Source organism: Somniosus microcephalus, chromosome 6 (assembly GCF_052327205.1).
Source record: "Somniosus microcephalus isolate GS21.2 chromosome 6, FLI_Smic_1.0, whole genome shotgun sequence".
NCBI lineage: Eukaryota > Metazoa > Chordata > Chondrichthyes > Squaliformes > Somniosidae > Somniosus > Somniosus microcephalus.
Window position 1 is genome coordinate 209,339,100 of NC_140992.1, and position 15,672 is coordinate 209,354,771.

Sequence of the window (15,672 nt, forward strand, 5' to 3'; positions counted from 1 at the left end):
CACTTAAAACCGGTTTCACAGGTTGCATGTGGGACCATTGTGATAAACTATGTTATCAGTCTCTCCTGCTAATCTAGAGGTTAAGCTGAATTAAGCTGTTTTTATATTGTAGCTCTGGTCTTGAGAGAGTGTCGTTAAGTGTGCCACTCCCTTATATTTACATCAAAAAAACGCTCAGTCAGTCTCCCTATCAGCTGGCTGCAAAGTGGGTCCTGGTACTTTGGATACGTGCAGACCAGCAGTGACAGTTTGGCCAGTGTGCAAGCACAGTTTCACTATAATTACACCAGTAACAAGTAATGTCATAATGTTAGTACAGGGGGCCACTGCACACTTATATGTCATGCTGTCAATACAGGATTGGCAGTATTACCAGCAGGACAGCCTGTTTGCTGGCCAAAGGAAAAAGAGCAGCAGTCAGGGAGGCCCAGTAAAGATTTATAGAGTCATAGAGTTATACAGCACAGAAAGAGGCCCTTCGGCCCATCGCGTCCGCACCGGCCATCAAGCCCTGTCTAATCTAATCCCATTTTCCAGCATTTGGTCCGTAGCCTTGTATGCTATGGCATTTCAAGTGCTCATCCAAATGCTTCTTGAATGTTGTGAGGGTTCCTGCCTCCACCACCCTTTCAGGCAGTGAGTTCCAGATTCCAACCACCCTCTGGGTGAAAAAGTTCTTCCTCAAATCCCCTCTAAACCTCCTGCCCCTTACCTTGAATCTATGCCCCCTTGTTATTGACCCCTCTACTAAGGGAAAAAGTTCCTTTCTATCTACCCTATCTATGCCCCTCATAATTTTGTACACCTCAATCAGGTCCCCCCTCAGCCTTCTCTGCTCCAAGGAAAACAACCCCAGCCTGTCCAGTCTTTCTTCAGCTGAAACGCTCCAGCCCAGGTAACATCCTGGTGAATCTCCTCTGCACCCTCTCCAAAGCAATCACATCCTTCCTATAGTGTGGCGACCAGAACTGCACACAGTACTCCAGCTGTGGCCTTACCAGCGTTTTGTACAGCTCCATCATAACCTCCCTGCTCTTATATTCTATGCCTCGGCTAATGAAGGCAAGTATCCCATATGCCTTTTTAACGACCTTATCCACCTGTTCTGCTGCCTTCAGGGATCTATGTACATGCACACCAAGGTCCCTCTGATCCTCTGTCTTTCCTAGGGTCTTACCATTCATTGTGTATTCCCTTGCCTTGTTAGTCCCTCCAAAATGCATCACCTCACACTTTTCAGGGTTAAATTCCATTTGCCACTGTTCCGCCCATCTGGCCAACCCATCTATATCGTCCTGCAGACTGAGGCTTCCCTCCTCGCTATTTACCACCCCACCAATTTTCGTGTCATCTGCGAACTTACTGATCATACCTTTCACATTCACATCCAAATCATTAATGTAGACCACAAACAGCAAGGGACCCAGCACCTATCCCTGCGGTACCCCACTGGACACAGGCTCCCAGTCACAAAAACAACCTTCGACCATCACCCTCTCCCTTCTGCCACTAAGCCAGTTATGGATCCAATGTGCCAAGGCACCCTGGATCCCATGGGCTCTTACCTTCTTGACCAGTCTCCTATGCGGGACTTTATCGAAAGCCTTACTGAAATCCATGTATACCACATCCACTGCACTACCCTCATCCACACACCTAGTCACCCCCTCGAAAAATTCAATCAAATTGGTCAGACATGATCTTCCCTTGACAAAGTCATGCTGACTATCCCTGATTAATCCTTGCCTCTCCAAGTGGAGACTAATTCTGTTCCTCAGAATTTTTGCAATAATTTCCCTACCACTGATGTTAGGCTCACTGGCCTGTAATTCCCTGGTTTATCCCTACTACCCTTCTTGAATAATGGTACTACGTTAGCTGTTCTCCAGTCCTCTGGCACATCCCCTGTGGCCACAGAGGTTCTGAAAATTTGTGTCAGAGCCCCTGCAATCTCCTCCTTTGCCTCACACAGCAGCCTGGGATACATCTCGTCCGGGCCTGGGGATTTATCCACTTTTAAGCCTGCTAAAACCGCTAGTACCTCCTCCCTCTCGATGCTAATATGTTCAAGTATATCACAGTCCCCCTGCCCGATTTCTATGTCTACATCGTCCTTCTCCATAGCGAACACAGATGCAAAAAATTCATTTAAAACCACACCTACATCTTCTGGCTCCACACACAGATTGCCACTTTGGTCCCTAATGGGCCCTACTCTTTCCCTAGTTATCCTCTTGCCCTTAATATACTTATAAAACACCTTAGGATTTCCCTTTATTTTGCTCGCCAGTGTTATTTCATGGCCCCTCCTCGCGCTCCTAATTTCTTTTTTAAGTATCCCCTTGCACTTTTTATACTCCTCTAGGGCTTCCTCCGTCTTTAGTCCTTTGTATCTGCCAAAAGCCCCCCTTTTTTTCCTAATCCATTCTTGTATATCCCTTGACATCCAAGGTTCCCTGGGCTTGTTGGTCCCACCCTTGACCTTTACAGGAACATGTTGCCATTGTACTCTCTCAATTTCCTTTCTGAAAGACTCCCATTGCTCCGATGTGGATTTTCCTACAAGTAGCTGATCCCAGTCCACTTTGGCCAGATCCTGCCTTATCATATTAAAATCGGCCTTCCCCCAATTTAGAACCTTTATTTCCGGTCCATCTCTGTCCTTTTCCATGACTACCTTAAATCTCACCGAATTATGGTCACTGTCACCAAAGTGCTCACCTACTAACACTTCTACCACTTGCCCGGCCACATTCCCTAGAATTAGGTCCCCCTCTCTTGTAGGACTTTCTACATGCTGGCTCAAAAAGCTCTCCTGGATGCACTTTAAGAATTCTGCACCCTCTAAGCCTTTCACACTCTGACTATCCCAGTTAATATTGGGGAAGTTGAAATCCCCCACTATTATTACCCTATTATTTGCACATTTCTCTGAGATTTGCCTACATATCTGTTCCTCTATCTCCCCCTGACTGTTTGGGGGCCTATAGTACACTCCCAGCAAAGTGCTTGCCCCCTTTTATCTTAAAAAAAATCAGTGAGTTTGGTTTGACGTTGCTGGCAGTTGTGGAGGACTCACATGTCAGGAGCCAGCAGCACAAGGGCGGTTAAAAACAACTTGAGAAAAGCACCATAGTAACTGACAAAGCTAAATTTTCTTCCCTCCCCAATGAGGATCAAGGGATATGGGGATCGGGCGGGAAAGTGGAGTTGAGGTCGAAGATCAGCCATGATCTTATTGAATGGCGGAGCAGGCTCCAGGGGCCATATGCCTACATTTGGTCCTAATTCTTACATTCTTATGATCAAGATACAATGGCCTAGAAATTCGGTTTTGGCGCAGCGAGGGCTTTAGCGCCGGAAGTTAGTGCCGGCGCTAAGTCCCCCTGCGCGCGCCAAAAATTCAGTAGCGCTGCGCCCAAACGGTTGCCGGCGCTACTGAGGGGTCTCAGCGCCTCAAAACTGGCGCCACGCGCCGCATTGCGGCGCTATTCCGGCGGTGCGGCGCCCGCTGCGGTGCGGCAGGCTCGGGAAGTGCAGGCCTCCTCCTTCCGTTAAGGAGGAGCTGCCTGCACCCGGCCGCGGCCCGCGATAATCTTTTTAAAAATGATCCCGGCACCTCGGACAAGTGCCGGGCTTGCTTCTGTTCCGGTGGGGGGGGGGGGGGGGGGGGGGGGGGGAAGTCCGGGGAGGGAGCTGCGGCCAGGCGGCCGGCGGGAAAGCGGCCGGCCGCCGCGGGGCCTTTAATGCGCCGGCGCAAAGTTCTGTAAGGCACCTCTGCCAGAACGTTGCTTGCGGCTGCCACGGGCGAGGCGGCCGCAACTCAATTTCCGAGTTCGGGCGGGTTACCATGGCAACCGGGACGCTGCGCACACCGGTGACGTCATCGGTGCCGGCGCAGCGCTACCGGCCTAACGCCGATTTAGGGCCCCTGTCAATTTCTAAACTGGCCATAACTTCGGCGCTAGGCCCTCTAGCGCCTCAAAAGCGGCGCTAAGGCCAGTGAATTTCTAGGCCAAAATGTTTTCAAATTTTTAAAAAAATATACTGATCTGCGCTCCACCAATTTGTGTCTAGGCAGCTCAACAGAATATCTATTGGCCTTGAAAATAGTTAACATCTGATTGACTGACAATTGAGATGTCACTTAATCATCAAATGGGCCTTCTTTAACATCAAAGTAAAGACAGCATGACATATAAGTGTGCGGTGATCCCCTGTACTAACATCAAAGTAAAGAAAGCCATATCATTGACAGACAGCCTCATGGTCCCCAATTCCCTGTTTCCATTCTGACCCGATATTCCCCAAACAGCCTCCCCTATATTTTCCATTTCATTATATCATACTATTTCCTCGCCTCTTCTACTTTGTGCCTCATTCAATGGTTTCTTCACATTTCATCATCTATATGCGGCCCCCAATGACATAACCTGGAAGCACGGGGTCAGATCTATAATTTACTAATGACACTTAGTTGTACCTTTCCGCTGCTGCTTTTGATTCCATGGCTATTGCTCGACTCTCTAACTGCCTGGCCAGCATCAAGTCTTGGATGAATCAGAATTTCCAGCAACCTAATGTAGATAAAACTGAAACCAACCTACTTTGCTCCTGTCAGTTCCTATGTGCCTCTCCTCTTAACTCCATCAAGCTCTCCAATTATCATTTAGAGCTAGTGGTGCACAACCTTGGTTTGTTGCTTGGTCTGGAGCTTGCTTTTCTTTTCCACATCTGTTCCGTCACCAAGGCCACCTTCTTCCACCTTTGAAACAGCGTTCACCTCCACTCCTTGCTCTCTCTGCCACTGCTGCCAAGCTTCTAATCCATGATTTTATAACCTTGAGGTTCAAATTCTCTAAAGATCTCCTAGCTGGCCTCCCCGCATCCATCCTCCATAAATTGCAACTCGCACTTCCATCACCACGGTTCTCAGCTGGTTCTGCTGGCTCCCTGTGCCTCTTTATATCCATTTCAAATCCTTGTGCTTACCTTCAAAAGCCTCCATGGCCCTGGCCCACTCTACCTCAGCAACTTCCTTTAAACCTGCATCCTGGCTCACCCGCTTTGATCCTCTAATCCTTCTTCCCCATCCTCCATGTTCCACCATTAATGGCTGCTCTTTCAGCCATCATACCCCTCCCTTCTGGACTTCCCTCCCTAAATCCCTCTGCCTACTTCATCATTACTTTCAATAGCTTTCTCAAGACGTGTTTCTTTAACCTCTCTTTCTGTCCCAGCTCCTAATTCAATCTTTCTGTTTTTATCTCCCACTCTGTGTCCACTTTTTCTTCTCCACACTGTAAAATGTTCTGGTACTTCTTTCCGATGTGAGCAATGCTATATAAAGGCAAGTTGCTGTTGTGGCACTAACTAGATCTAATTCAAGGCTGTCCTGCTCAAGGTTACCACGGTTCAAATCCCATGTCAGCAGTTAGCTCTCTTGTATATTGTCCAAGTGACCATTCTTCATGTGCAAGCCTAGTGAGTGTCAGCAAGCTATTTGCCTGTGGAAGGCATTACAGCTGAGCCCAATTCTGTTCTCACTTGACATCCAAACATGTGCACTGACCAGCACAGGTTATTTGAGAGCTATCATGAGCAGCAACCCTGGCTGAATTTTTCCCCTCTCTAGCCCAGGGGTACATGGTCTAATCATAGAGCACCGACTACTGACCTGGCTGAAATCAGCTAATACAACACAGACCAGAGATCTGGGCCTAGAAATTGGTTGACACTATGCCTGTTTTCTAGGCATAAAACGGGAAGTGTGCCACCACCATAAAGGCAGAAAAAGAGGCGTCCTGGCCTAGGTCTGTGCCTGAAGCAGGTATGTAGCGCGGTGGCTGATTGCAGCTGATCCGCTGGCGAGCTGCCTGGGACACTCTCTGCAGCTTGTCAATCTCATTTAAATGAGGCCCAAGGCCCAATATCGAGTGTGCCTCGGGCCTATTTGTTCCAGCGCCGGGATCATTCCCCGCGTTTAGTTTGTGCCGGCAGGCTGATGCTATCCAATTTCTAATCCCTAGTCTATATAATTTAGTACTGCACAAAATGGTATTCTTATCCACTTGGCTATCTATACCTTATTTAATAGCTGAATAACATGTCAAGAAAGCTTTAAAATTATAAAATCATATACTAATTTATTGTTTACAATGATTTGTTATTAAAAAATAGCTTTAAAAAAATCTTATGTTGGTTAAACATTAAAATTTTATTTGATATTTAAAAATACAAATCTCCAAATGTCAGGTAAAAGTTTCACATTTAAGTTGCTTTGGAGCATTAGCTTCAAATGAGATGAAATTAGTGCAGTCATTGCCACCCGAAAGAGGGAGGTGGTAAGCAGGAGAGACTAGTTAATGGAGAGTGTGTTTAAAACTTCCCACAAAATATGGGGAGTTTCCTCTGTGTAAAGATTATTGAAATACCTGTGAAATATTAAATGACCAGAGAATAAGACTGCAGTTTGTGTGTGTCAAGTGCACCTTAAAGTTGTAGAAGAGCATCAATGTAACTTAGTCTGGGTGAAGGGAACAAACTTGTGTGAAGGCACAAAGCTTCAGATAACAGAAAATGAATCTTCAATTTTGGATCTTACCATATAATATACCAAACGTTACACTCTGCAAAGCAGTCACATTACATTGTGGGGATGATGATACTCTTCAATAAATTTGGGGTGCTCTTGGAAATGTTATCCAAACAAATCTAAGGTAATTATCAAATGAAATAACCAGCACCTTCAAAGTAATCTCAGTTAAGACTACATTTGCACCTCTGCCTGACAATCCTGGAGGAACTATGCTTAAGATGCGCTTGACACAAGCAACTTAGATTTGAAACTTACCTCTTCCATGTGGAGATTTGTTGGATTCCCATGCTAAGAGCTGTATCTTCCCCCTAGACTTCTTCACTGGTCTCCTCACCAAGGCTTTGTGTCTTAATGCGAGGAGCATTCGTAATAAGGTGGATGAATTAGCTACGCAAATAGATGCAAACAGATATGATATGATTGGGATTACGGAAACATGGCTCCAGGGTGACCAAGACTGGGAACTCAACATCCAGGGGTATTCAATATTCAGGAAAGACAGGCAAAAAGGAAAAGGAGGTGGGGTAGCATTGCTGGTTAAAGAGCAGATTAACACAATAGTAAGGAAGGATATTAGCTCTGATGATGTGGAATCTGTATGGGTAGAGCTGAGAAATACCAAGGGAGAGAAAACGTTAGTGGGAGTTGTATACAGACCCCCAAATAGTAATGCGGAGGTTGGGGATGGCATTAAACGGGAAATTAGAGATGCGTGCAATAAGGGCACAGCAGTTATCATGGGTGACTTTAATCTACATATAGATTGGGCTAACCAAATTAGTAACAATACTGTGGAGGAGGAATTCCTGGAGTGTATACGGGATGGGTTCCTGGACCAATATGTCGAGGAACCAACTAGAGATCAGGCCATCTTAGACTGGGTATTATGTAATGAGAAAGGAATAATTAGCAATCTTGTTGTGCGAGGCCCCTTGGGGCGGAGCGATCATAATATGATAGAATTCTTCATTAAGATGGAGAGTGAAGTGGTTGACTCAGAGACTAGGGTCCTGAATTTAAATAAAGGAAACTATGATGGTATGAGGCGCTAGTTGGGTAGGATTGATTGGGAAATGTTACTCAAAGGGTTGACGGTGGATAGGCAATGGCAAACATTTAAAGATCGCATGGATGAACTACATAATTTGTTCATCCCTGTTTGGCATAAAAATAAAACAAATAAGGTGACTCAACCGTGGCTAACAAGGGAAATTAGGGATAGCATAAGATCCAAGGAGAGGACACATAAATTGGCCAGAAAAAGCAGTAAACCTGAGGATTGGGAGCAGTTTAGGATTCAGCAAAGGAGGAAAAAGGGATTAATTAAGAGGGGGAAAATAGAGTATGAGAGTAAGCTTGCAGGAAACATAAAAACTGACTGTAAAAGCTTTTATAGATATGTGAAGAGAAAAAGATCGGTGAAGTCAAGCGTAGGTCCCTTGCAGTCAGAATCAGGGGAATTTATAATGGGGAACAAAGAAATGGCAGACCAATTAAATACATACTTTGGTTCTGTCTTCACAATGGAGGACACAAATAACCTCCCAGAGATGTCGGGGAACATAGGGTCTAATTAGAGGGAGGAACTGAATGAAATCAGTATTTGTAGGGAAATGGTGTTAGGGAAATTGACGGGATTGAAGGCCGATAAAGCCCCAGGGCCTGATAATCTACATCCTAGGGTACTTAAGGAAATGGCCCTAGAAATAGTAGATGCATTGCTGGTCATCTTCCAAAATTCTATAGATTCTGGAACAGTTCCCATGGATTGGAGGGTAGCTAATGTTACCCCACTATTCAAAAAAGGTGGTAGAGAGAAAATGGGGAATTATAGACCGGTGAGCCTGACATCGGTAGTGGGGAAAATGCTAGGGTCCATTATAAAAGATGTAATAGCAGAGCACTTGGAAAACAGTGACAAGATCAGACAAAGTCAACATGGATTTACAAAAGGTAAATCGTGCTTGACTAATCTACTGGAATTTTTTGAGGATGTAACTGGTAAAATAGATAAGGGAGAACCAGTGGATGTGGTGTATTTGGACTTCAGAAGGCTTTCGAAAAGGTCCCGCATAAGAGATTAACGTGTAAAGTTAAGGCACATGGCATTGGGGGCAAGGTACTGACTTGGATAGAGAACTGGTTGGCAGACAGGAAGCAAAGAGTTGGAATAAACGGGTCTTTTTCCGAATGGCAGGCAGTGACTAGTGGGGTACCGCAGGGATCGGTCCTAGGACCCCAGCTATTCACAATATATATTAATGATCTAGACGAGGGAACCAGATGTAATATCTCCAAGTTTGCAGATGACACAAAGCTGGGTGGCCGTGTGTGCTGCGAAGAGGATGCCGAGAAACTCCAGTATGATTTGGACAGGTTGGGTGATTGGGCAGATGCATGGCAGATGCAGTATAATGTGGATAAATGCGAGTATAATGTGGATAAATGCGAGGTTATCCACTTTGGTGGCAAAAACAGGAAGGCAGATTATTATCTGAACAGCAATAGATTGGGAGAAGGGGAAGTGCAACGAGACCTGGGTGTCCTTGTGCACCAGCCGCTGAAGGTAAGCATGCAGGTGCAGCAGGCGGTTAAGAAGGCAAATGGTATGTTGGCCTTCGTAGTGAGAGGGTTTGAGTACAGGAACAAGGATGTCTTGCTGCAGTTGTACAGGGCCTTGGTGAGACCACGCCTTGAGTATTGTGTGCAGTTTTGGTCGTCTTATCTGAGGAAGGATGTTCTTGCCATGGAGGGAGTGCAGCGAAGATTCACCAGACTGATACCTGGGATGGCAGGAATGACGTACGAGGAGAGATTGGGTCAATTGGGCTTATACTCGTTGGGAGTTTAGAAGAATGAGGGGATCTCATTAAAACTTACAAAATTCTAACAGGACTAAACAGACTAGATGCAGGAAGAATGTTCCTGATGGTGGGGGAGTCCAGAACCAGGGGTCACAGTCTAAGGATAAGGGGTAAGCCATTTAGGACAGAGATGAGGAGGAATTTCTTCACCCAGAGAGTGGTGAACCTGTGGAATTCTCTATCACAGAAGGCAGTTGAGGCCAATTCATTAAATATATTCAAGAAGGAGTTAGATATATTTCTTAAGGCTAAAGGGATCAAGGGATATGGGGAGAAGGCAGGGACAGGGTACTGAGTTTGGATGATCAGCCATGATCTCATTGAATGGCGGAGCAGGCTCGAGGGGCCGAATGGCCTAATCCTGCTCCTATCTTCTGTTTCTATATCACGTGACAAAATCAGGAGATGATTTCTACATTTTATGTTGTATGATTTTAATTAAAGAGTGTATGTTAAAATTCAGGATATCCTCCTAAACTTTTGTCATGTGCTCACGGCAAAAACATGCTTTCCATAAGCAGACCAAATCTCCTATGGACTAAAACCTGCGCCCTTATGTGTGCCGTGAGTGGGGTAGTTTACCACAGGATTATCAATTTTCCCTTAACTGCGGTATATAACGCAACCGAGGTCTTGTGGGTTACTCACCAACTTTTCCTGTTTTCTCTGAAAGGTTTTAAATACCTCACCAGCAGACCAAACCAATCTGATTAGCTTAAATTCATAGAATATTGGGCTTTAGTGTCAGTCAGTTTGGCCTAGAAATGTGTGCGCCCATTTTTGGGCACACGGGGTGCGATCCCTGCACCCGAATGGTGAGGCCCGAGGCGACCCTGATATTGGGCCTCGGGCCTCATTTCCGTTGAACCGGCGGACAAGGCAGCTCGCCAGTGAAGCGTAATTCAAGATCGGGCTGCTGCGACAGTAGTGGCGGCCCTCGGGTTAATGGGAAAGGTGGGCGACAGGGTCGGAAGCATGGGTGATCAGGTCGGGAAAGATGGGCAATCGGGCCGGGAGGTAGCAGTGGCCGGGAGGGCGAATGGTGGCCAGGATTCCCCCTCTGGAGCCATCTGATGAACTTCCCTTTTCCCGGGGACCGTTCTCACGAGTCTCTGGCGGGGGACTGCTGCAACTCGGACTCCCACTCCCGCCTACCGGCCAGACAGTTCCATCGGGTTCAAGCAGGAGTCTGATCTTCCTTATGGAAATGAGCCCCGGAGCTAAAATCTCTCTGGGCCTCGGCATGTGAGCTGGTCACTCGCCCGGACCCCCGCACACACTGATCCTGTCCTGTCCTGAGATACAATCGCCCTTAATATCTGAAGTTCACACAAAGTGTGATCAATACATGGAATAGATTTATGGGTAGTGGAATGAACGCAAAACGCTTATGAAACCTTTGAGAAACACTTTGAATGTTGTGATTGGTAAACTGTAGGCTCTTTCTGCATAGGTGAACTTATCTGGGCTAAATGGCCACCTCATCGGAATTTAGCTTACGATTTGGCCAAGGTCGGTGCCTCATCTGGTGGAGAATGTGAAGAGTGAACCTATATTTGCTTTCTACTAATCCATTGTACAGGATGTTGGCACATTAATGTGCTGTTCAAAGATACTTAATCACATTGTGTTTTGTTTCATACATTCGATGTATCAAAATATTTATTTTACTCCAGTCCCTATTATAAACTGTCATTTGAAATAAATAACTGATTTTCACTTGAAAATCTTCAAGAGCCTTGGCAAGGAGTACCCAGCATACTTAAAAATTTGGCAGAAAGTTTATTTAAACATTGAGTGAAAGAAAGTATGTTTCTGTAAATATTTAGATGGTTCTTTATAGTTACTTTGTTATCCAACATAGACAAGTTCTGGATTTCACCACAGGTGGGGCCCGGGCAATGACACGCTCACATGCCAAGGCCCGGAGAGATTTTAGCCCCAGGGGCTCATTTCCCTGCCTGAACCTGATGGAAATGTTGCCTGGCTGTTAGGCGGGACTGGAAATCTGGGTGGCAGCAATGACAATAGAATAATATCAGGTCAGGAAATCACCGTTTCACTGCAGAGTCTTTGCTGCTTCTCTGCACATTTTAGCACTGTGCCGCATCCTATGACATAAATTAAATCATTCTATCAAATATATCTGAATATTTCATCAATGATAGTGTATTTATGTGACACAGTGGAGTTTCAGTATGTGGTACTACAGGATGTGGTACGGTGCCCAGCGTCACCAACCTGCACTGATATCAGCAGCGCCACCCTGACAAAGAGTTGAGCACACACCAGACATTTCCTGACATCAAGCTGCTCTCATTCCCCTTTTAGCGGTTGGTTTAAAATAAGTTTGAGGCTGCCTGAGGACAGCTCGTCTGGGTTCTGTCTTGGCTGCAGTTGGTTTGTAATCTGGGGCAAATTAAAAAGAGACAGAAAGTCACCTGAAAAAAACACCAAAAGAAACAACATTGATGTGTCCTGATCCTTAAGAACCAATATGGATGTAAAACCATTTCTAGAATATTAACTATTTAAGTATCTTGATTTTAGCAACAGGAACAAATACTTCAATGTGCACATCCCCAAAAAAGTTTTAGTAAAAATCCTTATAACCTCAATGGCTCAGTTGGTGAATGTAGAACTTAGCAAAACGGATTAGGTCAAATAAAAAAGAAAGAAAATAAATAAATGTACACAATGCCTTATCATATCCCTCAGGACATCCCAAAGAACTTCTCCTCAAGTACATTATGAGAGCTTGCTTTAGTAGGTGGCTGGGTGAGTGCATTGTGGAATCAAGCTCCAAACTAATACTGGAGAACATAACCTAAACAACAACTTGCCTTTATATCTGGGGCGGGCTCACAGCAGTGCAGTACTGAGGGAGTGCTGAACTGACAGAGGTGTCATCTTTCAGATGAACTGTTAAACCGAGGCCCCGTCTGTTCACATGGATATAAGAGATCCCGTTGCAATATTCAAAGAAGAGCACCAAGTTCATTTGCTATCTGTGTGATCTCGCCGTGTAATGACAGTGACTATGGCCCCGATATTTACTGGGGCGGGATTTCCAAGTGTGGGAGGGGGGCAGAAGTTCTGGTCGGGATCACATACGTGTTCAGTTTTTTATAGCAGATTCGCCGCCCGGAAGCCAGCCTGATTGACAGGCTTGGCACCCTGTCGGGCGGGCAACATTGCAGAAGGCCGCAGCCCAAGAGTAGTTAGGTTTCCTTCTCCTTGGGATAGAGATTGCGAGATGGGGAGGGTGGGTACAGTGTGGTTTGGAGGGCCGATGATGATCACGGGGTGTCAGGAAGAGATAGGGGGGGCGGTGATCACGGTGGTTTCGGTGATTGCATGGGGGTCCGATCGTGGGGGGGCTCCGATCGTGGGGAGGGGTCCTATTGTGGGGTGGGGTGATTGTTGGGAGGGAAGCAGATTAGCTTGGGGGATGGGGGAAAGTAATCCTGCTCCTCCTGGCTCACAAGCAGTGCTGGAAAGGCACTTACCTCTTCCAAGCAGCAGCCTTCACTTCCCTTTAGCTGCCGGGTTTCCCGAGGCCCGGGAAACCCGGCCAGCCAGCATTAAAGCTGGAATAGAGATAAAATCTGAGGGACACAGCCTCATTAAAATATTTAAATGAGCCACCCACCTCCTGGGAGCAGATTGGTCGTCCACCCCCCCCCCGTCCCGTCTCCATTAAAACTGGAAGTGGGCGGGTTTGAGGCGGGTTGGGTTCAGGTTTGAGATTTTAAAAATTTTAACATCCTACCCGACCCAAACCCATCTGTTTTTGGGGGGTTAAAATTACCCTCAATATTCCAAAAGTAATTAATTGAATTCAAGTGTTTTGAATTATACCGAGTATGCAATAATGCACTATATAAATGCAAGTTTTCTAGTTATTCTTTCTTTTGAAATGCAGTCACTGTTGTTATGGGTACCATGGGATTTTGTATGTCTGCCTGAACCATTAGAAAAGGCAGACGGGGCCTCTGTTTAACATTTTATCTAAAGAACTGGGCGATACAATTGGCCTCCATTTCCCTGTGCTAGGGAGGTGGGAAAAATCAGCCAGGGTTCCCATTCTTGGCCACTAACTGATGGCCACTGCTGCAAAGTGTATTGGGGGGGGGGGGCGCGGAGGACAGGATAGGCCTTCGTTGTGTTGCCACTCATGGTTGAACAGTTGATTGACACTGTCTACACACATATATGGAAAATGGTCAGTTGACTGAGGTCCTGCAAGGTGCACAGCACCTATGGAACCATAGCCCAGCATGAATATGTGCCTTCAAGAATGAAGTGGAGTGGTGCGATATATTGGCTGTGTCGTGGAGTGGTGGTACGATGCACTGGCTGTGCCGTGGAGTGGTGCGATGCACTGGCTGTGCCATGGCATGGTATGATGCACTGGCTGTGCCGCGGAGTGGTACGATGCACTGGCTGTGCCGTGGAATGGTACGATGCAGTGGCTGTGCCATGGAGTGGTATGATGCACTGGCTGTGCCATGGAGTGGTACGATGCACTGGCTGTGCCGTGGAGTGGTACGATGCACTGGCTGTGTCGTGGAGTGGTACGATGCACTGGCTGTGCCACGGAGTGGTACGATGCACTGGCTGTGCCGCGGAGTGGTACGATGCACTGGCTGTGCCGCGGAATGGTATGATGCACTGGCTGTGCCATGGAGTGGTACGATGCACTGGCTGTGCCGTGGAATGGTACGATGCAGTGGCTGTGCCATGGAGTGGTACGAAGCACTGGCTGTGCCATGGAGTGGTACGATGCACTGACTGTGCCATGGAGTGGTACGATGCACTGACTGTGCCGTGGAATGGTATGATGCACTGGTTGTGCCACGGAGTGGTACGATGCACTGGCTGTGCTGTGGAGTGGTACGATGCACTGGCTGTGCCGCGGAATGGTACGATGCACTGGCTGTGCCATGGAGTGGTACGATGCACTGGTTGTGCCGCGGAGTGGTACGATGCACTGGCTGTGCCTTGGAATGGTACGATGCACTGGCTGTGCCTTGGAATGGTACAGTGCACTGGCTGTGCCGCGGAGTGGTATGATGCACTGGCTGTGCCGTGGAATGGTACGATGCACTGGCTGTGCTGTGGAATGATACGATGCAGTGGCTGTGCCGTGGAGTGGTATGATGCACTGGCTGTTTATAAATAAATATCGCAATATAATACATGAAGTGATACAAAAATTGTATATATTCAACTAATTCTCATATTTATTATTCAATAACATTTTGATTATGAAATGTCAAAATATTATGAATATGTAAAGTATCTCTGGAACCCCTCCAGTTAATTGTTGTGAACTATTCAGAAATCTATTTTCACCTGCCTTATCAGATAGATTTTCATCATAAAAAATGTCTCATTAAAATGTCCTATATTTGTGGAATTCCATGCCATTTATTGTCGATAAGAAGTCGTAGCAACTAACTAGGCCCAAAATCGAGTGAAAGTCTTTAAATCAAATTCTAAGATTATAATAACATTACCAGGGGATTCCATGTGGAGTAGGCGAGTCTCTCTCTCTCTCTCTCTCACAGGGATGTGCTCTTTATAGAATATTTCTCTTTTTTCCCATTCGTAGCAAACTAGAACATGAGCAAAAACTGACCAACAGCTTCAAAAAAGCTGACACAGCCTCTAAAAAACTGACCATTGAAGAATGACCTTCACCTAACATCCACACATGGGCCCGTTCCTGCAGAGATCACTCGGCTGTGGTCAGGAGTGGAACCCCTGCCTGTTTTCCTTTCACTGACCCATGACGCGGAGGCTTCCCCCACTGCCACCAGGAGACAAATCCAGGCAGTGCAGTTATCTGCTGAGCTGTCAGCGGAGCTCTTTATAGAATTTGGTTTCTTTTTGTGGCTTCAAAGTTTACATTATTTATTGAATGGGATTCGCAGACCTGCCATTTCTGCGATAGTCTGAATTGTAACTTTTTTTTACATTTGCTTACCAATCTAGTAAGAAGCCATTGCCCAAGAACTGTAATTTGCCCTACAGGTAAGATACAGGTCGAAAATGCGTGGATTGAAATTGCATTCCGCTCTCCTGCCCCGAGCTAGCTTCATCGTCCTTTAAGATCGTCTTCCTGTCTCGAGGCTTGGCAGGGAGTCTAACAAGACTGAGCTGTTCAGCCTGTTTCACTATTTCATCCAGCCAGCTGTGTCCTTA